The sequence below is a fragment of the Ostrea edulis genome, chromosome 1 (genome assembly GCF_947568905.1).
Source record: "Ostrea edulis chromosome 1, xbOstEdul1.1, whole genome shotgun sequence".
NCBI lineage: Eukaryota > Metazoa > Mollusca > Bivalvia > Ostreida > Ostreidae > Ostrea > Ostrea edulis.
The window spans coordinates 22,798,752-22,824,741 of NC_079164.1; the positions used below are offsets into that span (position 1 = coordinate 22,798,752).

At 34.4% G+C, this 25,990-nt stretch overlaps 1 pseudogene; it reads left to right on the forward strand.

Annotated features, from left to right (window-relative positions):
* The window catches only part of LOC130051276 (low-density lipoprotein receptor-related protein 6-like), a 67,176-nt pseudogene extending 46,427 nt beyond the window's left edge, over positions 1-20,749 (forward strand).
* Positions 20,750-25,990: the final 5,241 nt, after the last annotated feature.

Here is a 25,990-nt window from a genome sequence, read left to right on the forward strand (position 1 = left end):
ATAGGTTTTGGCTACATATTAATATGATAGAATTCAAGTAACGAACAGTGGGTATTCTCATTAATCCGGCAAAGAATTCAAAATCAAGAGTAGGACACACACGGACCCCTGGATATACTAGATGTTGTATCAGGCTCCTAAGAGGAGTAAAGATCCCGTGTTGATGAGTCACACCCGTATTGGACCCTCTATGTCCAGGTAAACGAAGTAGTCACAATACGTATAAGGCGTAACAATAGATATGAACCACGTTAGACAACATTCAGCCTAACATATTATATTTTTAAATTAGTTAATTTTTAAAGTATCAATTTTGATGATTTATATCATCCTGGTAAACTTCGCATCGAAAAACCACAGCGCTCTACAGAAATATACCTCATTGTACTTCACACTATATGACGTCACATTAAATACGGATGCATATTTAATTGCTGTTATACAATTTAGAAATTCATTTCAAAATCAAGGATTATCTCCCTCATGCATAACTCTTATCCTAGAACGAATTTGGTTCCACTTTTTGGCACGCTGATTTTGGCTATATTTAGCTCTAAAACTTCATAGTTATTTCGGATTTCAAACATTTCCGTTGAGCATCACTGAAGAGACATTATTTGTCGAAATGCGCATCTGGTGCATCAAAATTGGTACCGTATAAGTTTTACATTAAAAAGTACGTCACGAGGTATAAAGTAGTATCGAGGGGAAAATGTCACGTGGCAATAAAGATAAGACTTTTCTTTGGTACAATATATATTAACTGAAGAAAATTGACTTACATTGTAGCGATATGGAGTTTAGCAACATAATGACATATCTTCTTAAGTGTCAATTTTCCTAACTTTATAACGTTTGGGTAATCTTATTACTTCTGCATTCTCAATGGATCGGTGGTAAAGTGTGGTATCGTCTAATGTGTAAGTGTGAAGCTTGATTTTTGGTTGAAAACTCAGCAAAATTTTATGACATTTCTGGGATACTATAAGAAATAGTCATTGAAATTTAGTCTTTAAAAATGGATGTTAAACTAGGCAGTTACCCAAGCCGTAACTAAAATGCACTCACTAAATTTTCGAAGGATTTACAATCTTAAATCTGATATATATACATGTATTATACACAGTTTTATTAATCTTTTCAGAATATACTGGCTTGATGGTACAATTATTAAAAGCTGTATGGTCAATGGATCTGACATTAAAAGCCACATCATCGCAGTTGGTGCAACGCAGGCATTTGCATATAAGGTTTACATTTTCTGATTTAAAAAAAAATTCCTTTATCATTATTAAAATAAAATTATAGCTTGACTCAAACACTGGGTAAACAATGCATTCATGTGTATCGACATTCAAAATCTTGGAGGGAAATCAGCATGGAGCGAATTAAAACTGGTGTATAATTGACTGTCTGCATAGACACGAATATATTGTCCAAATAAAGAGGACAAATAGAGAGGGGTCAATAAAGATGCATGCTGCATTAACTCCCCTGGCTGTATAATCCTTACTATGATTTGGTTGCAAGCAAAAGTAAAGATACATGCTCAATATTTGAGAAAATAGTAGAACGTATAAAACGGTACAGATTGGGTTCTTATAGACACTGCTAGATGATAGTAAATGTCATGGCAAATGCGCTATATATAATTCAATTATTTGCTATAAGGATACACAATTAATCATAATTGATAAGTCATTTCTGTTAGTGACGCAAGGGAAGGAATTTCTGCGATTTGAAAATTTATCGAGTTATATATATTTGCATACAAGTACAATGAAAATATCTAAACCATTTTCTTTATATAGACTGGATTATTTCACATTCCCTTCAACTACATGAAAGTTAAAACTTCTCCAGAAAATAACCATCATACATATTATTTGAATTTTGTAGATTCATTAGCACAGTACCAAACACTCAGCAAAAACTTCTTATACACGCTTATAAACTTATAATTGTTGTAGGATTTCTTTGGTTGGATATTTGGGAACAAACTTCATTTTGCCAGAAAATCAGCATTGACTAAGGAGGTTGATGTGAATGCAGTAGAAAACGCAAAAAAAAGTCACCGTGTACGATTCTTCTCTACAACAGGACAGAAGAGGTTCATTTTATTCACAAAAGATTGGCAATATATAGTCTTGCAAATTTAGTGGTTCATTATATTCACAAAAGAATGGCAATAGAATAGAATATGATTTATTTCCAAATTAGGCCCTCTCGGGCATACAGCATACATGATTGTTAACATTTCAATGTGCAATGACGATAAAAAGAAAAACAAAACAAGAGTAAAATATGCACTATTAGTATGAGCAATGTTCATACACGAGACATTTGAACATGATAATACTTATTTGTATTATATGTAAGTACTACCGTGTATCCTAATGCAAAACAGTCAGAAATACACATAGAAAAAAAATATATATATATAGATGTCTATATATATATACATGTACATAACAACTCTACATGTAATAATAGTAAAGGTAGTATAAGTACATATGATTAACTCCACTGTAATGCAAAAGATACCACGGGACGGTGCATTGGTACTAGATCCACATGTTATGTTTATAATGAGTGCATATGTGCAATATGGTTTCATATGGTTCACACATAATATACAGTAATACTAGTAGTATGAGCTTAGACAATGTACTTAACATGAGACATTACTTGATGTAATATATGTAAATACCACCGTGTATCCTAATGCAAAACAGTCAGGAATGCACACAGGAAGAAAATAATAACAATATATGCAATGACACATAATAGTAATAGGCACGTAGTACAAGTACATATGATTGAATGTAATGCAAAAGATACCACGGGACGGTGCATTGGTACTAAGTCAACATGTCATGGTTACAAGGAGTGCATAATTATGTATAAACATATTGGTTTGAACTTTCGCATGTTTCAATTTATATTGCTTCTTTAATCAAATCGCAAAGGGCTACAAGTACATCAGTATTTTCACAATTGAGTAACCATATTAATCTATTCATGTTGTCAAGACTGGAAAAATGTTCACATTGTTGTTTTATAATTTCATACATGTTCTGCCTGAGTGAGTTATAAGTTAAACATTCAAAAATTAGATGAATTTCATCACCAATTCTACAAGAAGAACACTTTGTGCAAAATCTTAAATGTCAAGGGATTCCTGAATAACGACCTCGTTCTACTGGTAAATTGTGCGCTGATGTACGTAATCTTGCAAGTGCTTTACGTTGTGCAGGTGGTAAGAGTGTTAAGTAGTTTTCAAAAACAAAATTAGTTTTAAATTTAACATAAGTTTCAAGTTTTCCATATTGTAAACTTCTGATATGTCCCCATTCTTTCAAATAATGATTGCATAACAATTCCTTGCATTTTTTTCTTAAAAAATGATAGGTTATTGATTGCAATATGATTGTTTCTAATTCCAACAATTCCAAATAACTTTTGCACCACACCATACCATGATTGCGATTTTAATGTACAAGCATTATGCTTACTTTGCATATATGCAGCATTTAGTACAGAAGAAGTACCCAGATTTTCTAATCTGTTTACATATTTTATTATATTTTTCACTACATCAAAATGTAGTGGAAACCTGCCAAGTTCGGATAGTGTTGCAAAGTTTGAGCTTTTTCTATGAAGACCTAGAATAAATTTACAGAATTTTACATGCAGGTTTTCACATTTTAATTGAGAGTAAAAATCATGTAAGGAGATATCATTGCGATTGAAAAAAGAAGGGCGATTAAAAATTCCCCAAATCTCACTGCCGTAGAATAAAATTGGCTTGATTGTGTGATCATAGACATGAAGGGATGTTTTAATGCTAGGTTGTAATGATAAAAAATCTTTATGTAGTTTGAAATATGCTTTCATTACCTTTTTGTACAGATCCTCTTGAGCATTAGAAAAATTTCCAGCTGTATTGAAATATATTCCCAAATATCTGTAAGAGGGGACACACTGTATTTCCCTTTTCTCCAAAATAAAATTTTGCTTGAGAAATCTTCCTGCCTTGTTAAAGATTAAAACTTTAGTTTTATCAATATTGACTTTCAAGCACCAATCAGAACAGAATTTTTGCAATTTATCAAGGTTACATTGTAAACCAACTGCTGAGTGTGACAGTAATATTACATCATCTGCATACATTAAACAGTGTATTATTTTATTGTTTAGAACTATTGGGTCACTTGCATCTTTGAAGTACTCTGGTAAATCATTGATAAATATATTAAACAAGTTGGGACTGAGGTTGTCTCCCTGTTTTACACCGAGTTTAATTTGGAAAAAGTCTGTATGATGACTTTTTATCTTAATCATGATTTACTATTGTTGTACATACTTTTAATAAGCATATAAAATTGGGTTCCAACACATAATTTGAGTAGTTTGTATTTGATACCCGAGTGTATGACAGTATCAAATGCTTTTCTAAAATCTACAAAACAAGCATATACTCGCCCCTCTTTATTATGGCAATAAGTTTCAATGCTATTTTTAAGAATAAACATGTGGTCTGATGTCCTTGCAGATTTTGTGAAACCAATCTGGCATTCATTAATTATTTTATGCTTTTCAAGAAATTTTTCTAACCTCCTATTGAGGATACTATTTAATAATTTACCTATTGCACTAGTTATGGTTATTCCACGATAATTGTTTGGGTCATGAGCATCACCAGACTTATGTAGTAAAGTTATAATACCTTATGACCATTGATTAGGATAAATACCTCCCACTAAACAGCTATTAAATAGTTTATGTAAGCTATCGATACATGTACACGACACGAGTTTTATGCGTGTTCCACGCAACGCGGTGGAACAAATTTGTCCCTAACACGGTGGACCTTTAAAATTGTCGGCACCTTTGAAGTCCTATTTTTCCGCGCGAGCTAGACATTGAAGTCCACGGAGGATCTCCGTGGATGCCACCGCGCATCTCCGTGGATGTCACCTGTACCTCCGTCGATTCCACCGTGTACCTCCGTGTGATAAAACAAAGAAATAATTTCCGAAATGATTCACCCAAAAACCCTTTTCGCTTGGCCAGCATACATGCCCTCACCCCATTACTTATTTAGAAATTAGCTATAAATCATTCATTTCTTGTAATTGTTGTTTAATGATACGTTGGTGTTTTCGGTTCATATCCGTATGTAGACTTCCCTGCAGACGTTCACACCTTTTTATGAAACGCCCAAATTCTCTACATCCTGTATATAAACACCTGTGTTATTCCTACCACTCGTCGGTACATTGTTTCACGGCACGTGCAGCACAATTTCACCAAATAAAAGAAGGGTCATGAACAACGACAATCACATGCCAGTAATTTCAATTTGATAAACAGCAGTTCAAAGAAATGTGTACCATAAGCAATAGCTTATTTTTACGTAAAGTTTTCATCGTAATTAGGAATATGTGATTAAGGTCAGATATATACATGTACATGATTACATTGGATATGAATTTCATTATGTACTCAACTGTGAAGCAATGTGAGCAAAGAATCAAATTTTTATCACTTAAACAAATAAATATTAAAACTATCTTTACTTTTAAACAAACCTTTAGAAAACTCCGTACTTTCATTAAGAAAATTTCATTAGAATGCCCATACTTCACATTGATCATAACACGGTTTTTAAGGTTTTTTTTCTAACTTGATAAATACTTTATTACACGCATGTATTATTTACTAAATATATATATAACAGCTATTTGTCTTTATATTTTTGTATACCATTGCATAATGGTGATGAGATCCAATAAATTGAATTGAGTACATGTAGTCTTGAAATATCACAAAGTAAAGAGTTGACAACGATTGAAATAAAAATGCAGACGTTTTCTCGTTTATTCAATAACTCAATAACTTGCGCGTCTTCTGAATGAAAGTTGTAAAACAAACGTACTAGGTTTTGGTCAGTTATAACATAATGCGGGGGTAAAATTCATCTAATCTCCGCTAGCAATGGGTTTTGAGTCAACTGTACCTTCGTGCACGAATAATCTCGGCTAACGAAGATGAAAAAAAAAAGAAGCCTAGATAGTCCGCTTGCATTAACATGTATTATGAAGGTGCAATCGAAGAATTATCCAGTAAATCCAATGATGTTGCAGTATATATAGCATGCATTTATTTTATTTTTGACTGAGAGGGAGATAGACAGCTAAGCACGTAACATCGTTTTAGAAGGGGGGGGGGGGTACTCATTCATTAGTCCTAACCCGAACCAGCCGAAAAATTTAACATGTAAAGAAAACAAAATGGGAAATAAAAAAAATATCAGAATGAAAGGAGATGGATAATTAATCAGAAAGAAATTGTACTTTCAAGATTTATACTGAACGTATTAAACTTCCCGTATCTGCATACATTCATGAATATTATAATCAATGATTACCAATGCTCTCTCTCTCTCTCTCTCTCTCTCTCTCTCTCTCTCTCTCTCTCTCTCTTGCTTTCATTATCTAATGCATCTAAAGATTAAATTAAAGATTTTAATAATCGATAGCGTATATGAATAAAAGCAAATAATCGTTAAGTCATTTCTGTTTATATTTATATTAGTTTTTTTTTCTTTCGTGAACTAGTTGCATTTGACACCGAGGATTTACATCCTTAAATGTTGATACAAGCATGTAGAATCGGAGAGGGTGTACTTTGAAAACTTGAAAGGTTTTCGTAATCGGAAAATTTAAGCACCATTTTTGTTGTTATTTTATTGCTTGTCAAGAAATTTATACAACTTAACCGGCAACATACCCCTTCTGATACATTGAAAAATATAAGTAATGTTAGCACGGGGCTCTATAAAGTTCAATCTGCAGTTTGGTCATACTTCGTCATTCAACAACTCATTCAAAATATAAAAAAAAATGTTTGTCGGATTAGCGGTACTATGATGTATGACTATAACAATGACCTGTGTATAACTTGTACATTCCATGCAAATTCGAAGGGGTTTTCGCCTCAGTAGAACAATGGGGGTCAGCTAATCCGTGTATTTGAAATCAACAGAAGTGCTTAGCTTCTTGCGGAAAGTATGAAATATATTGGGTCGGCGTAAGATACTCGTGATCTTAGACTAGATCTGATATCGCGCCGACCCAATATATTTAACACTTTTCATGAGAAGTCAAAACCCAAACTAGCTAATCGTAATTTAGTTATACTGTGAGAAAGACCCTAGGAATTTGCATGGTATATACTTATTATACAAAATTCATTGCATTATCCAGACACTCCCTATGGACATTTATTTTAATGAAAACCTCTATCAAAGTACATCGAACATAAGTCTCGGTCAAATGTAATTAACTCGGGATTTTAAAAATAAATCATTCGATGGTTTGTATTTTTGCTTCTATTAATTACGTAATAAATTAATTCCAATTTGTTAATCATCGACAATGCTCTAATTTCTATATTGGATCACGTTATATTTGTCAAGATGCATATCAACACAATATGATGGAGGTAATTATGTTAAACAGCACATTTGTCACACACACACACACACACACACACACACACACACACAGAGAGAGAGAGAGAGCACATCGGTAATTATTAAATATCCCTATCACATGTTGTACATGTATGTTTTTCATTTACTGAATATACTAATTCACATTCAAAACAGGAATTGCCTGCAAGTACGCATTATTTAAACATAGAATTTAAGAATATTTTAATGAAGAAAGAAGACTAAAAGAAAAAAAGTCAAAACCAGGTTTTCTTAAAAACATAATATATAGTGTTTGGTATCGTTGGAATCGGCTCAATATGCTGAAAAACAATATAAGTATCATTTTTTCTTTTCTTAAAATTCCACCCTTATCTTGATTATTTGGCCTGCGGCACATTTTCACATCTCCCGCAAGGCGCCCGTGGCCAGAACAAAGCTCTTAGCAGCTGTGTGTATTCGCAAATAACACACACCGTGGAACACAGAGGACACGGTGTATTTCCGTGGATTTTCCACCGTGGTCTTTCCACGGTGGGGTGTATAAAACTCGTGTCGTGTACATGTAAGTGCGGTTTGTCCATGTTTCAGCATGTGATTAGTTATTCTTTCTAATCCTGGAGATTTGTTACATTTTAATTTACATATTGTTTCAGAGATTTCTGTTTTAGAAATCCTAAAGTCTAATTCATCAAAACATGCTTTAGATTCAAGTTTAGATACTTGTTCATCCAAACTAGCAATGCGAGATTTGAAAGAATCTGTAACAGTATTTAACATAATGAAATGGTGTAGCCAATCTTTAGAAGATATTTGGGATCCTTGGTCATCCACTTTCTCATCTGAGAGTTTCTTTATTAATTCCCAAAACATTTTCGGATTATTATCATGCAGTTCATCAATCTTTTCAAGCATGCTGTTTTTGAACTGTCTACATTTAAATTTCCTAAGTTTTGCATAGTTTCTCCCAAGTTTAAAGAAGTGTCCTCGAACCAAAGGATCTTTCGGGTATTTAGCAAAAATTTCTGCACATTGTAATAGATCTTTTCTTTTCTTAAATAAGTCGTTATCAAACCAATTTTTGGTTTTTTTAATGTGTGTGTTTTTATTGCTGGACACATTTCTTTTCTCTTTCAGAGATTGTTTAGCTGCAGATAGTATAATGGATGTCAAATCATCACAGGCTTTGTCTATTGAATCTTGTGTGTTTTCAATAATTTGATCATTCACAAAATAATTTAATTTCTTGCTTAATTCAGTGCTGCTAAGTGCTAAACAAAACTTCTCATCAGAATTATCATCCCATATAAATATAAAGTCTTACAAATCTAGTGGTTCATTATATTCACAACAGATTGGCAATATAAAGTCTTACAAATCTAGTGGTTCATTATATTCACAGCTGATTGGCAATATAAAGTCTTACAAATCTAGTGGTTCATTATATTCACAACAGATTGGCAATATAAAGTCTTACAAATCTAGTGGTTCATTATATTCACAAAAGATTGGCAATATAAAGTCTTACAAATCTAGTGGTTCATTATATTCACAAAAGATTGGCAATATAAAGTTTTACAAATATAGAGGTTCATTTTCTTCAGAATAAGTCTTACTAATCTAGAGGTTCATGTCCTTCAGAATAAGTCAATATAAGTTGCATTTTCTCGCATGAGAGTATGGCTTGCAATGTCCTTAAACAGAGCTTTATTACCCTTTTACTCTGATGCTTCAGTTTGTTCTTCAGATCCCAAAATCAACAAAATTTACACAAGCACGCGATTTTCTTCTTTTTCACTGTACACATCTCACGATCAATTTCAGTTATATTAGTCAGAGTAAATCCAACACGCTGAGTGTACTTGATCTTTGAGCTTATTACGAAATACACAGGAGATTGTATAGGACATTATTATATAAATGCCTCTCAAATGTATAAGTGTGCATCTGGGCAGTCTGCACTATAAATCTTCACCATCGTCGTAAGTGTGCAAATTGAAAGGTGATGAGTTAAAAGGCTCCTCGTCAAGTGTATGTTAAGTAAGTTTTATATAAATGCACGCCATTGTAGAAATCTATCTTCTCATGTTACTCATTCTAATGATCTAATTCATTTCAAGGATTCCTGATGACCGGTAATGATAGAATAAATTAATTTTGGTAGCGGGAGTGTTTGTTTGTTATTTTGCGCCCCATTCGAAATATTTTCACGTATATAAAGATGATACCGGCTTAAACGGAAGTGTCACAGATGTAGACCTATACATGACACTTAAAGAAGTAGTAGCTTGGTTCATAATTGTGCCAATGCCTTCCGTGACAAGATATTTACGTTCACTGTATCGTATTTGAAAGGATCGTGATATTCACATTCAATAATGACTGGCGGAATAACATTCATTGCCGATTTTAAATGTCTGCGTCTAGGAATCAATGAATGATCGAACCGAGATCTCAAACCGATCGCTCTAACCACGAGACTACCGCTATATTATGACATGATATCATCATTCAAGTCTGGTGTTATCGCAGCTACGTAATGGTTATCTTCTAGCATCCGAGTAATATTCACATTATCAAATAGATGGGCGGACAGGTCTTCTGTCACGAGTGCGCGGAGCGCACGAGTGATAGAAGGACCGCCCACCTCTTGATAATGTGAATTTTACGAGGATGCTAGAAGATAACCGACTTGTCACATATTTCAAAAGCTTCTCATTTTACATTATTGAACCATACATTCAATACAATGGTAGATTGCCATAGATGCATGTGTATATAAAATTCAATACGCTTTACCCGTAAAACAGCAAAACTAACTTAACGAAAATTGATTATCCCTGTAAGTATCAATCACATATTGGTGGCTTCATAAATGATTTTTCAGGAATTTAATTATATACATGTATTTTGTACAACTGTTTTAAGAAAACTTGTATCACACAAATATTAAAGTAGGGAATGTATTAAAGACTTGCATTAGCAAACTATGAAATGAGAGAGAGAGAGAGAGAGAGAGAGAGAGAGAGAGAGAGTTAACAAATACTGACTTTAACAAAACACGGTCACAGGTATGTGTATATCTGTTACATAATAATTCCTGTCTGCTTCAACACCCATCATCAATCGGCGCACGCTTTACCCGTAAAACAGCTTCTGTTTGAGATACCACATGGATTATAAATTCAAACAATAGTAAAAAAGCATAAATGAGTTATTGAGATATTTCTATTTATAATTTATCAGGGCTTTATATTGAGAGAGAGAGAGAGAGAGAGAGATAGAGAGAGAGAGAGAGAGAGTGTGTGTGTGTGTGTTACTGAGATATTTCTATTTATAATTTATCACGGCTTTATATATATATATATATATATATATATATATATACATAGAGAGAGAGAGAGAGAGAGAGAGAGAGAGAGAAAGAGAGAGAGCTATTGAGATATTTCTATTTATAATTTATCACGGTTTTATATTTATAAAGAGAGAGAGAGAGAGAGAGAGAGAGAGAGAGAGATTGAGCTATTTATAATTTATCACGGTTTTATATTCATAAAGAGAGAGAGAGAGAGAAAGAGAGAGAAATGTGTAAAACTGTAGCAATAATATAGATGAAATAATATGGCATGTTGCATACGTATGACAATAGTTACTCATTTAGTCAATGATTGAGAGTAAGGGAGAGAGAGAAGGGGGGGGGTAGACTAACTATGTGCCAACTTCTGTTTGGGATACCATCGTTACACAAACACTACGTCCACAGAAACCCTAAAGAAAGAGAGAGGAAGGGGTGTAGATTTCGTGTCAGCTTCTGTTTGGGATGTCATCGTTACACAAACACTACGTCCACAGAAACCAGAGAGAGAGAGAGAGAGAGAGAGAGAGAGAGAGAGAGAGAGAGAGAGGGAGTAGACTTCGTGTCAGCTTCTGTTTGGGATACCACCATTACGCACACACTACAGCTACAGAAACCCTACAGACGGTCTATATTGAGGGGTATCTTGATCATTCTTCATTTGGTTGTACATGTACACAGATCTACTTGGATTTATTCATTCTCTCGAAACATGGATATTTTACCTACTACACCCACGACACCGCGAACTCCCAGGACAACAGGAAGTGCCCGGAAAACGCCGGATAATATTATATTTAGGAAATTATTTATATACGATATATAACAATTTAATTAGAAGTTTTAAAAAGCAAAGGTTTAGAAATGGGCTAAACCTGTCATTTGCAATACATAGATATGACCAAGTTTGAAGGTTTACGGGAAATAGAAATGTGGTATGCATGTAGGTAGAAATTTCAATTTTTTTTTGCACAAATCAAAACACTAAGCATAATTTGTAATAACCTGAGAAATTTCCTGAGTATATCATAACAATATACACAACAACTATCTCTTGGCCAGGTAAATTCCAGGTAAATAACATTGACCATGGAAACTGATTATCCCTGTATCTATCACATAACACAAGAATTAAAGTGGGAAAAGGATTAAAGACTTGCATTAGCAAACTCTTTATAAAATGAGAGAGAGAGAGAGAGAGAGAGAGAGAGAGAGAGAGAGAGAGAAAACTATTTAACATTACTGACTGCAAAAACGGTCACAGGTATGTGTATACATGTATTTGTTACATAAGACTTCGCGTCTGTTCCAACGCCCCAGACATCGATCGGCACACGCTTCGCCCGTGAAACAGCAAAAGTAACTTCACCAAAACTGAATTATCCCTGTCTTGTTTCTACTGTGTAATTCTGATGTTAGTACCGCCCATGCGATAACAAGGTGGGGTGAGCTCGTTTTATTACATATGCGACAACAAAACCCTATTGATGATAACCAGATACAATTCCTGAACAACAAAAGAAACCACTGTAAGTATGTGACAAATACATTTATCACGTCTTCAATTACAGGTAGTTGTTATGTCCTGAACGGTGGTTGTGAAGATATATGTATACCGACACGGAGCGGGCGGAAATGTGAATGCGACCTTGGTCTTCAGCTTCAATCAGATTTGAAAACATGTGACAGTAGTGAGTAATAACTTAGTTTAGTATCCAACTTTTCAGACATTGTTGTCATGTTTTTATCCTTCTTTGTAAATTATGAAAAATGTGAAAAAGTATGTTCAAAATAATTAAAATCCATTAATAGCAAATTATATGTTTTGTTGCATTTTGTAGGCGTGTTCTCGACCAATTTCATTCTGGTCGCGGATTACTCACACGGAAGAATCCTACAGATCGACATTAGCACGGGGAATCTGGTTAAATTACCAATAAGTATAAGGACGGTTCCCGGGATCGCATTTGATAAAACAACAATGGAAATCTTCTACTCCGATACCACGACGAAAACTATTATGTCCACTTCGCTACATGGACAGAACACGACTCTATTCTACACAACAGGTATGCTATTATACATATACACATACGCGTTCTCCCCGGCCCCATAGCTATAAAGTGAGATCAAAAATCATTAAACTTTTCAATTTTATTAATGAAAAAGTGAAGATAACGAACAGTGACCAATGTAAAGGTGAAGATAACGAACAGTGATCATTCTCATAACTCATAATATGGAGTAGAACATAAAGATCTGGTAAAACCCGGACCTGGTATCACGTGCCTAAGAGGAGTAAACATCCTTTGTCGACCTGTCTATCTAATAAATTGTATGATGCAACTTTAAAAAGACAAAAACAACAACAATATATAGTTTTGCCAATTCCTAGTTACCTCAGTTTAATATCATTTATGTCTTTCTTATGTATTTATTGTTCTTTCATTTAGTATTCTGTTTATGTAAAGAGCTTTAGGGTAATTTTGTTGATTATATAAAGCTCTATATATGCTAAAAAATACTAATACGAGTACTGGTAAACTTTTGTAATTGATATGATACAAACCGCCCACATCTAACTTTCGTTTTCACAGGTTTTGCTTATGCTGATCGTTTGGCGATTGACTATTCAACAGGAATCATTTACTACACCGCAGTGGGACCAACCCCCAGTCAGAGTTATATTGGAGTGGTCCATCGAAAAATATCCCTTCATAAGACTTTGTTGTCTAACCTGCACAGACCAAGAGAAATTGTGCTATACCCATCAAAAGGGTATGTCCACGACTGGCAGTACTTGATCGTATATATGCACAATTTCATAGAATATCTACGTAAATAAGACTGGGTTTTAATAAATTACAACCACATTGAACGAGGACATTTATTCTATAAGCCTGTTTACTTTCATTTCTTCTTTCTGAGGGTGTGTAATAACTACAATAATTATTGCATCACGAAGGCAAAGTTACAATATGTAATTCTTTTGATTTCCTTTTCCATGTTTAGTTTCTTGTACTGGACAGAGTTTGGAAATATAACTGAAATAGGTAGAGCATATATGGACGGAACGTCGAAAATTTATATTGCAACAACTGATCTTAGATGGCCTAACGGTCTTGCAATTGATTATACATGTAAGGAAATACATCTCAAATCCTGCATTATCGTTGCTTTTTCAGTAATGCCTTGAACGAAATTATGTGGTGTAATGTGTATAATTCTGTTGTAGCTGAGAGACTCTACTGGACGGATGGACTAAAGAACCGCATCGAGTATTCTGATTTGAATGGCGGAAACAGACGAGTTCTGACGACGGATAATGAAGCTCATTTAATGAATATTGTGATGCATGGGCAATATCTGTATTACACTGCATGGAATCGACAGTCCGTATAATTGAAATAATAATTCTTATTATATCACAAATCGCATGATCTTGGTCGACTTGATAGTCTTGCTATATATGCAAATGATATGAATGATGGTAAGAAAATTAGCGTCTGGAAAATGCATGAGATGTATAGTATGATACTTGATTCATATTACGCCAAACGTTCTATGTTGTAGTGAGCACAACTTGTTTGAGGAAGAACGGCAACTGCAGCACATTTTGCTTTCCTACGCCATTCGGAAGAACATGTGGGTGTCAGGACAATGTGGATCTACAATCAGACCAAACCACGTGTCAAGGAGGTTTACTGTCTTGTCATTTTTTTTTCACAAAAATAATAAATCACTCCTTGACACGTGGATTTTTCCAAGATGTTAAAGTATGAGGGAAACTGATAAGATGGTATAACGTTTGTGAGATACAGATTTCAAACTTTTTACATGTATTTTCATATGCACTACTCTGTAGCCTGGACGATTGTTGAAATACACAGGTCTCTGGTGTTCTTAATCATTGGTACATTTGGTGATATAAAACTGCCAAAATATACATGTTCATCCCCCAAACACACCTCTCCTTCTGACAAATAATTAGCTAACCCTTAAGTTAAGTAAATTCACTACAAATAATGGTACAACGTGAGATGGGAATACTAGAATGCAGAGCCCTATTATTGACGTGGATTAGGTGAAAAAAAAGGGTTGATCTGTAAATGTTACGCTAAATGATAATACAATTCGTGTACTGTCCGATTTTCTCTTCTCCTTTTTTTTCAAGAAAAGAATTCTTAAAGTGGAAATAGGAAAGAGAGAATGACTGGTACATTAAAGTGGTTCGATTTGTTAAATTGTTGAATTGGGACTGTTATGATTTCACACTAGTGTCTGGTTTAGGGCATTTTGTGTCTATTACATAACACATCAGGAGAAAAACACTTTTATAATAACTACTTTTTTTTCCAAAAATAACTTGTCCGTTGGAAATTAGTAATGGTAATTTGTCTGCTTCCTGTGGAGGACGAGTCGGAGAACAATGCAGGGTCCTTTGCGCAAAGAATTTTGTATCTGTCTCTCTACAATTAGTTTGTACAAATTCAGGATCCTGGAATAGCGAAACACGCAATATTTGTATACAAACTGCTCGTATGTGTTGATAATCATGATCCTCGATTTTGTCCATTTCATATTGTTTAGGTTAAACTTTTCGGATACATTTTCAGTAATTATATGAATCCAAATCCTTAGCATTTGTATTATAATTGTTGTTCCATATTCTCGTTACAGAAAACGCAACTGCACAGCAAATTAAAGACGGCGTTCAAACGTACATTTATATCGGATCATCGATTGCGGGGGCTACTGCAATAGTGATTGTAATAGTTGCTGTTGCGTGTTACATCAAAAGAAAACCATATCGGTAAAATATGTGACATCACAAAACAATTAATGTAGTGTCTGACTGTATTGGAAAATAACACATACTTTCAGGTCCCCAGTCTACCTCTTTTGACCTTCTGTGATCTGTTTCTGTCAGTACTTATTCGAAAATATTTAAATCTTTTGAAACCACCTATCCCCTTTTTACTAATTTTGGTATTGCGATTACCAAGATCATTATCCCTTTTTAGCCTTGGGAGTGGAAACGAAACATGCAAATTAACAAGAGGCTAACGCAACAGTTACGTGTGTATCAAACAAGTAGATAAGATTAGTAGTGGTTCATGATTACATTGCAGTCATTGTATATTCAGACTCAGAGATGTAAGGGTTGTGTGTAGTGGAGGATACCATCAGAGATGTAGGGTTTGTGTGAATGTTAGGGGAGGAGACCATCATTACTTGTAATGTGTTTCTTCATTGCAACACTAAAGTCTTGATAAACGTATATCCAATGACTTTGACCTTGAAATAATTATTTTGGTTCAGGGGTGACGTGTTACACTAACTGGCCATGACGATATGATTTAAACTTCTCTGGAAAGACAAATATTTTACTAGTGACTTAGACCTTGATGATATATATTTTTCAGTGCTTTGGCACAGTTTTTGGTAATAGTAACGGTACATGATTTTAATGTGTTTCCATTACAAATATCATGATGACCATTTTTAATCAGGAATCCTGAAGACTTTCACTTGTCAAGAGATACCTCACGTGCACACATTTTTAGTCATAGATTTTTGCACTGAGTGGAACAGTCATGGTAACGTTTGTAATGAGGGTGCTTGTTTCGCAACCAGAACGTTAGGCTTCGGTTCTTGATCTCGGTGTCTCGAGCACACAACCGGAACGATCGACCTCGGTTCTCGATCCCTGAGTGTGTCAAACACAAAACGCTTAACATTTTCCAAGCTTCCGGGATTAGAAGTGAAGGTCACGAGTCTTTTGGAACGAAAGTCCCTCGTCATTGTATATATATATTGGCATGAGAAAAAATCTTCACTGCTATAGCCTCGAATAATCTTTACCACTGTAGTAGTTACTTGTATATTTAGAAAGAATTATTGCTATCTATCTTAAATGTTTATCACACACACACACACACTATATATATATATATATATATATATATATATATATATAATACAGAATTCTACCCGGATATTATAAAGCAAGGAAAGAAGGTCAAGTTAGGACTTCATTCCACGATATTTTGTTGATATCAAAATCATTCAGGAAGGAAATTAAGGGATTTTTAAAGAATACTCTCAAAACAAAAATTAATGAAGGGAGAGGTACAGATAGAGAGGGGAAGAGACACACAGAGATAGTGGAGTGTGAGAGAGATGATGATCAACAACCTAGGTCTGTCATAGGTCTTGGAGATCTCGAAAGCTTAACACTCTTATCAAAATATTTATGATCAGCATTATATATACAGTACAATGAAAAATTGCAGGTTAAGAAGTGTGATCAATTTCATAAATCCTATGAAGAATACAAAATCAAATGTAGGGCAATCACGAATCTCTGGATACACCAGAATTTGGGTCAGACAGCCGTTTCACTAAGCGATCGTAGATCGTGAACTTAGATGTAAATGTGAACGTAGTACTTACGACCGTTTCACTAAAAGTTACGAGTTCCGATTTACGACCAATATCAATCGTAACTCTACATTGTCGTAAGTGCTCCTACATGCAGTTAAATGAGCAAAATAGCCTCCATGATGGCTTTGCTCGATATAATTTTGTAGTAGTATTTACGTGACTGATTTTGTTGACACTGTGGAGGAAGAAAACAAACACATTGACTTGTAATCTACTTTTGTACGAGAATAGGGTGCTATCCGAGCCCGAATTTGAAATTAATTAGAGTTATCCTTCTTTGTTAAGAACAAATGTTTACAAAAGTAATACATTCATCGCTCCACTCTTATATTTCCATCACCAGTGATTACTACGTTTAAAAAAGTGAAGAGGAGCAGTCAATATACCGAACTTTGCATGTAAAAATCAAGAAAACAGTTGTAAAAAATGGAGGAGGGGTGTTGCTATATGTGCCTGCATCACCATTTTATTAGTGTACATATGTGTATAGTTATATCAGATTAGGCAGAATGTTCAAGATATCTTAATTCTTATAGACATGTTCAGAAGTGAAAACCTTTTTCGGTAACAGTTAATTTATATCGGAGACTGGTCACATTTATGATTGATATACCTTTGATGCAACTGACTAAATGCATAACACATATACATTCAACTGATACACAATACAAATTTGCAGCTAGGGAAATATGATATTATCATATTAAAATTCCGATTTTGCAAGTAAAACGTTTCTGAAGAGTTTTATGAAGGTCGTTAGATATTGAATATACAAACTAGATACACAAGAACGGGATGAGTCGTTGTCGGACCTTTTAAGCTCCAATCCCATGTTATCAGTAATAGTTTTTGATAAATAACATCACGCTTACATGACTAAATCATAAAATACAAATACAATGGAAAAATAAATTTCAAGTCATTTCAAGGGACAGGAATAACAATATTGATATGCTTTCTAGATACATACACCTTCATCTTTTCTTGGAACGAAATCAACTATATTTTCATACCGCCTTGTTTACAGGAGAATCTCAAAATAGAACATAGAGAACTGTTAAACACTGAAGTATATATGATATAGTGGGGGTCGTGAACAATGCTCAATCAAAATACTCGGCATAGTCTGATTTGATATCATTAAGATAAATCTCATATTTGTGTTATCAACACTTTTGGTATTAATACCTTGTTAGGTGATACTCAGGTGACCATGAAGACCCGAAGGTATCTTGTTTGATCACCAATCCTCAGTTTGATTGTCATTGACGGCTTCATGTTTAAATCTATATTTTGTGCGTCATATTACTAGTTTCAATCCCCATTGAGCATTAAAGTTGATATACATTCAAATATTTAACAAACGTACTTCAACGTAAATGAGAGGACCGGATACAGATGAGGGGAAAGGAAATTTAATAAGGAAGGGAATTTGGAAGGGGAAATAGGGAGGGGATGGAGAAACAGAAAAATAACGGAAAGAAATAGAGCTGGAACACCTATTCCTAAACACCAACCCCTATATTAATCGTGTTCTTACAGATGCTAGTTCAAAATTGTTTCTATGTCATGACAACAATGCGTCATTTCAAGTAGTCTGTCTGAAAAATACAGATGTTGATAAAGAAATCCATTGGGATCTTCATTTGTTCACTCATAAGGTATCATTAAGAACTCTATAATCAAAATAAAATTGTATCCAGATATTAGAAATATATAATTCAGTATTTCTTAATCTAGGTATTTTCTCTCTCTCCATCCATCGAAATCTGACGTTACCATATTGTTTTGTAGATGCGTTTACAAACGATCGTCTACAACGGATGCCAATTCTTTCTTAACGTTCAGAAATGGCGGATACTTGACAGGCAGTAACATGCCAGAACGTCCGGGTTCAGATCAGTACGTTACCATTGTCGACACATTCACTTCCGGTTACGAAGATCCAGTGAAAGGAACCTATCTCCACCCCATATCTGGTCTCTAACTGAAACGATGCTAATTCAACAGCATGTCATCCTTCGTATTTAATTTGAATGTTTTGATTTATTAAACTTGCTATTAAGTCAATGACCATTTAGTCAATCAAATCTATGGGATTTAATTCAACAACATCGTGCATTTCATTTAATAACATTGTTTATCATATAGCATATTAGAGACAGTGTGATGACCAATCATTTTCTATGTCATTTGTTTGGTTTTACGTCATTGGGATTAAGTTGTTTACTGTCCAATCTTTTTAATACCAAGATCTATCAAAGTTTTCACGTCAAGGAACTCCTTGTTTTATATGTATCAAGTAGGAGTGTTTACAAAGTAAGTTACAGTAAATTTGGAGTGTTTTGCTGCATCTTAACATCACTAGTGTTATGAGTTTGTTAAATGCAGTCAATTTGGAATGCTTTGCTGTATATAAATTTTACCAGTACTACGGGTGTGTTGAATATTTCCATTTTCAGTTCTGAAGATCTGTTCAATTTGCTAAACCAAACGAAATCTGTGAAAAAATCTTAGAGAATGTCCTTTAGCAAAGTATACCCCAGCCCCACAATATATTTAAATGTTAATTTAAAGGGGAATGGACACAATTTGAGTTGAAAACTTTTACATTTTATTTTTCCATTCTTACTGTTTACAATGCTTAACTAAAGTATTTATAATGTTCAACCAAAATAAACAAGGCTCGTGTCATGTTTTTGTTTACAATAGACTGCTTAATAGAAAATAGCGTGTTTATAACAAAATGAGATGTGTCAAACACTACAAACTATTTAATTGTGTTAAGAATTCACTTACACTGTATAAATTGAAAAATGAATCTGCTTTAAACGAAACTTTTACTCGTATATTTAATCTATGTAAACAAAAACATGGCATGAGTCTTATTTACATAGCAAGGACTTGTGACCTCTGTATCTCCCATGTACCTTGACTACTGACATTCAAATTTTTGTAAATCATTAGTAATATCTTTGTTAACATTCGAAACATTAAAAATCAAAAAATAAAATTTGAAAATTTTCAGCTCAAATCATGTCAATGTCCCTTTAAAGGTCACACTAATTATTTTATACACGCACTTTCTAAAGAAATTTCGGACATAGTGTTTGTTACTCTGATACTTCCGTCTGGCACACTTTTTTTCTTCCTCAAACTCATCTTTTATTTCAAGCAATAACCAATTAATTTTCGGAATTTGATAGGCGGTGCCATGTAGATATGCAATAAGGTTTCGGACTTTTTCATTTTACCCTCAAAATGGGGTAAAAAACGACGTTATTTCTACAAATACACCCGGGTTTCCAGAACTCCTCTAACAATTTACGCAGAAGCCACATTATCGATTGGAAAGTAATTGGTGGTTTCCCATATATGGTTTTACATGTATTCTTATGAAGCAGAATTTATTAAAAAACTTCTATGTGAGAAGAAAAAAGTATCTCTCTTTGGCCTTCAATACGACATTTAGATATGTCAACAACGTTTTATTCATTGAAAATAATAATTTTCATTCATATGTCTATTCGATATATCTATGTCAACTCTGAATAAAAGACACCAAACAGTCTACTTCTGCTTCATACTTAGATATTCTATTGGAAATAGATACCATCGACAAACTTACAACTTGACTCTATGATAAACGGGGTGATTTCAGCTTTTACATTGTCAACTTCCCACACTTTCGCGCAATATTCCATTATCACCTTCATATGGTGTTTATATATTTCAAATGATTCGATACGCAAGAACTTGTTGTGCATATGATCGGTTTTAAAATCGAGGTAGGTTACTTATAAACAAATTCGTGGTGCAGTGTAGAAACCGCTAATGAAACAATTACGCTTAATGATACAAACTACATTAAGGGGTGTATTTGCAACGCTTAATGATGCAAATTACCGCATTAACACACAATATAAACCGTTAATGATACAATCCCTACTAATGATTGATTGTATCATTAAGCGTTCTACTTGCAGTGTTGTTGCAAAGCTTAATGATACAACCACAAATTTGCAGGCCAAACAGCTAATGATACCCCATGGGAAAATTGGGTTACCAGAAAAAAAAAGTTCAAAGAAACACTGTATATTTGTAACGTTAAGCGTTGCTATTGTGGCGCTTAATGCTACAAATATGCAGTGTTTCTTTGAACTTTTTTTTCCAGGTAAACAATTTTTCTATGGGATCCAACCGTTTTTGGGGTGCATAGCAGTGATGATTTTTTTAACCCTCTATCCTCCTCCCTTCGCTAGATCTGCTACATGATTTAATTATCAAGCACACAGATCAACTTTTAGTTCGCCTGAGTCAAAGGCTTAAGTGAGCTTTTCTGATCAAATTTTGTTCGTATGTCTGTCTGTTCGTAAACATTTGATCTTTTCGACTTTTTCTGTATAAATGCTGGACCAATTTCAATCAAATTTGTCACAAATCAGCCTTGGGTAAAGGGGATTTAAGTTGTTCAAATGATGGAACATGCCTCCTTGAGAGGGGAGAAAATGAAGAAAATGCACAAATATGGAGGGGTCATTTAAAAATCTTCTTAAGAACTACTTATTCAGAAAAGTGGAGATTTACATGAAAGCTTCCTGATATAAAGTATATTCAAGTTTGATAATTAAATCATGTAGCAGATCTAGCGAGGGGAGGATGATAGGGGGTTAAAAGTTTTTACCACTGCTATGCACCCCAAAAACGGTTGGATCCCATCGAAAAATTGTTTACCTGAAAAAAAGTTCAAAGGATTCTTGAGACATTGAGTGGTCGATATATTCCTATGTCCAGTTTGACCCTTGACCTTTGACGATGTGACTTCAAAATCAATAGGGGCCATCTACTCCTTAAGATGTACCAAGTCTGATGTCTGTCAAGCAAAGCGTTCTCAATATATTGAGGGGATAGTATATTCCTATGTCCAGAGTATATTGGCCCTTGACTTTAACCTTTTGACCTGAAAAACAATAGGGGTCCTATTCTTTTCATATCCAACCCACATTTGAAATATCATTACGATCTAGTGAATGGTTCTCAAGATATTGAGCGGACAATATGTGGTCTACCGACCGACCAACCGACCGACCGACAGGGGCAAACCAATATGCTCCTCTTCTTTGAAGGGGGACATAATAAATCATTGATTTTTCAAAATCTGATGACATCACAGGAGGGTGGAATTACTTTAAATGCATACTTAATTACTTTAAATGACAAGTTATTATGGACCATATGCATTTGTGCATTTTCTCAATTTTTCTCTACTTATTGAATTGCATTGAATGTGTTGCGGAGTTTGTGTACAGTATAAAGGCGGGTCATTACAGCCTCCTGACATTGAATCTATTGCGGAGTTTGTGTACAGTTTCTATTGCAGAGTCTGTGTACAGTTTAAAGGAGGATCATTAAAGCCTCCCGATTTCTTGAATCATAAATGTAATCAAACGATATTCAAGTATTGCCTTTTTCACCAGGAGCGGATCCAGGATTTCAAGAAGGGGGTGGGGATAGTAGGTCATCGGAGGAAGTCCTAGTGGGGGGTCAAGAGTGAAGTCCACGGAAGCCATCGGATTCTAGTGCTTTTGTAAGGCAAAAATTTCAAAAATACATATTGACCATTTATTTTAGTCATGCATGATTAATGGTGAGCATGATAAAATTTACCCTAAATATGACATTTGTAGAGAGTCGTGCGCTGTGTGCATTCCCCCTTATCATTCCGCAACTGCATACTCTTTCTTTTTGATTTTTTCCCTAATTTTTCACCGCACAAACAATGAAGTAGTGTATGGGTGTACATGTACAAATGTAGAATTTATTCCGTTTCAAATTTTGGTTTATTTCTGGATAAATTTCGGAGATATTGATTAAGTTAATCATCGATAATAAACTCCTATTTGAAAACTTCATCCAAATGCAATGTGTATTTATTCAAGCAAAGAGACAATTTCTCGTCCGACTTGCGCCATTCATATACCAGCATTAACGCATATATATTTTAATAAAAACAGATTCTGAAAACAATCGGATAATGGTTGAAACACATGTATTGACGGAACGGCATCTAGCCAAAATAACTAAAGCAATCAGATACTTTTTATGCCCCCGAGATCGAAGATCGGAGGGCATATTGTTTTTGTCCTGTCTGTCATTCTATAAATCTGTCATTCTGTCATTCCGTAATTATGTCTGAAACTTTAACCTTGCTAATACCTTCTGAACAGTAAGTGATAGAGCTTTGATATTTTACATGGATATTCCTTGTGACAAGACCTTTCCTTTGGTACTAAACCTTTTGACCTTGATATTTGACTTACTTTAAAAATAATAATATTGGTCATGACTTTTAAATAGTAAATATTAGAGCTTTCATATTGCACATGAGCAGTTCTTGTGACAATATCTTTCTACTGGTACCAAAATATTTGTCCTTGTGACCTTGACCATCTTCGGAATTGGCCATTATCAGGGGCATCTGTGTTTCACAAACACATCCCTGTTGATAATTATATCATAGATTTATAAGTTCTTCTCAATTTGAAAGTTAAGTGCATGTAAATAAGGACAATTAACTGTCGATATGATTATAATGATTTTGAAAATTATTGTCAGCAAAAGATTAAAAATCAAAATTAAATTTCACTTGATTGATTCAAACTACAATTAAGCGTTGCTATTGCGACGCTTAATGATAGAACTTGTTGTATCATTAGCGGTTTGGACTGTCAATATGTGGTTGTATCATTAAGCGTCGCAACGACACTGCAAGTGGAACGTTTAGTGATACAATTGTTTCATTAGGGAGATTGTATCATTAACGGATTATACTGTAGACCGTTAATGCGATCATTTGTATCATTAAACGTTGCAAAGTTCTCTACCCCTAAATGTAGTTTGTATCATTAGGCGTACTTGTTTCATTAATGCTTTCTAAAGTGCAGGGATTTCAACAGTCTCGTTTAAAGTCAGCACTTCGCAAATTCTTATATTGTTAAAACGATCTATTTTTCAAATACAACCTATCATTGAATCAAATGATGTGTTTCATACCGATTGGTAGGGCGTTCGTGACACACTGATATTAACTACAGATAACTCCGTTTACCTGATCAAGATATAGGGCTCACGGTGGGTGTGACCAGTCGACATGGGATGCCTTTTCCTCCTAGGCACCTGACCCCACCCCTGGTATATGCAGGTGTCCGCGCGTGCCCAACTCTTTATTTTATATTACTTATAGGAGTTATAGGATTGATCAATGCTCGTTATCTTCACCCTCCATATATAGATGTGCAATAAGCTTTCTGAATTTTCATATTCATCTTGTGACCATATGGGGATAAAACACGATATTCTTCGACAAAGAAAATTCCTGGTTCCCAGACCTCTTCTTACATTTCATGCAATAGCCAAATCATCTTTGAAAGGTAACTGTTGGTATCCTATATATGTGTCATGAGGTTTCAGACTTTTAATTTTCGGGTGGTTCATTTATACATAAATACCATTTATCCTACGTTGTGGGGAGGTTAAACAATATGCAATCAATGAATTAATCCTACATTGCGTGATGTGCAAACATGACTGAACATCGAGTTAGTCTACATAAGAATATTAATTTTGACATAGAAGAAACCCATGCCAAAGTTATTTGTATTATGAATGTATAACAGCAATGAAAGGATGGAGTAGTCTATTTATATCCGAATATACAGAAAACACATGATGTTTCGCCATGTTTTATATTGCTCATCACCATGATACAAACAGCCTAAAATTCATATTATTTTCTTATTCATATATGAATATCTATTTATACCAATGTTCTATCAGTAATGATGTCACAACAACCGTCGCTAGTCTCATCAGTCAGGCAATAAAGACTAAAGGATCAATATATTTAAATTTTTTATCTATATATAAAATTGATCAATTTTACAAATATACAAAACATGCTATACTTTACAAATTATAAAAAAACAAAGAACACTAAAAGTCCGTAACACCGTGAAATCGCCAGGGTTGTCTGCCCTTCCTAGGCCTTTGTGTAATGCTCCTATGTTTCGTCATGTGAAGACGACCCCGCCCAATGCAATGGCTTACAGTGTTATTCAATGAATACAAAAGGAGAGTAATTTCATTGGAATGGTCCACTCATGGAAAACTGTTTGAAGATTACTGAAGTTAGTTAGAAGGTTGTTGGAAGATATACAGGGAACCTTGTGAACGAATGAGTACAATGAACCTTAAGGTAAAAGTTCTACATACATATTTCCTTATTGCCTTAACTGCGTACAATACAATCGTGCAAGTAACAAACTGTACAACACTCGCTGTACTACATCGTTAAGTGTATAAGACTCTTTAACGTTATAAAAAACAGTCAATACTTGATAAACACCGTATCAGACGGCACACTGCAAAGTTAGCAAACAGATGTAGCACGAACCGCTTGTAGAACAAACGGAAAATAAACATGTACGTAAACAATAACTAGAAAAATACAATCGAACACGTATACAACTAAAAATACCTTAAGTCTTAAAAAGTCACTCTACATACAAGACTTAAATCATTACAAAAATCGAACTTACCCCCACTGGGGATTGGTTAACCCGACTCGCTCACCAAGTGTATTTATAGTAGGCAAACAAGAAACATAGAATATCCCGAGTTAACCCCATTTT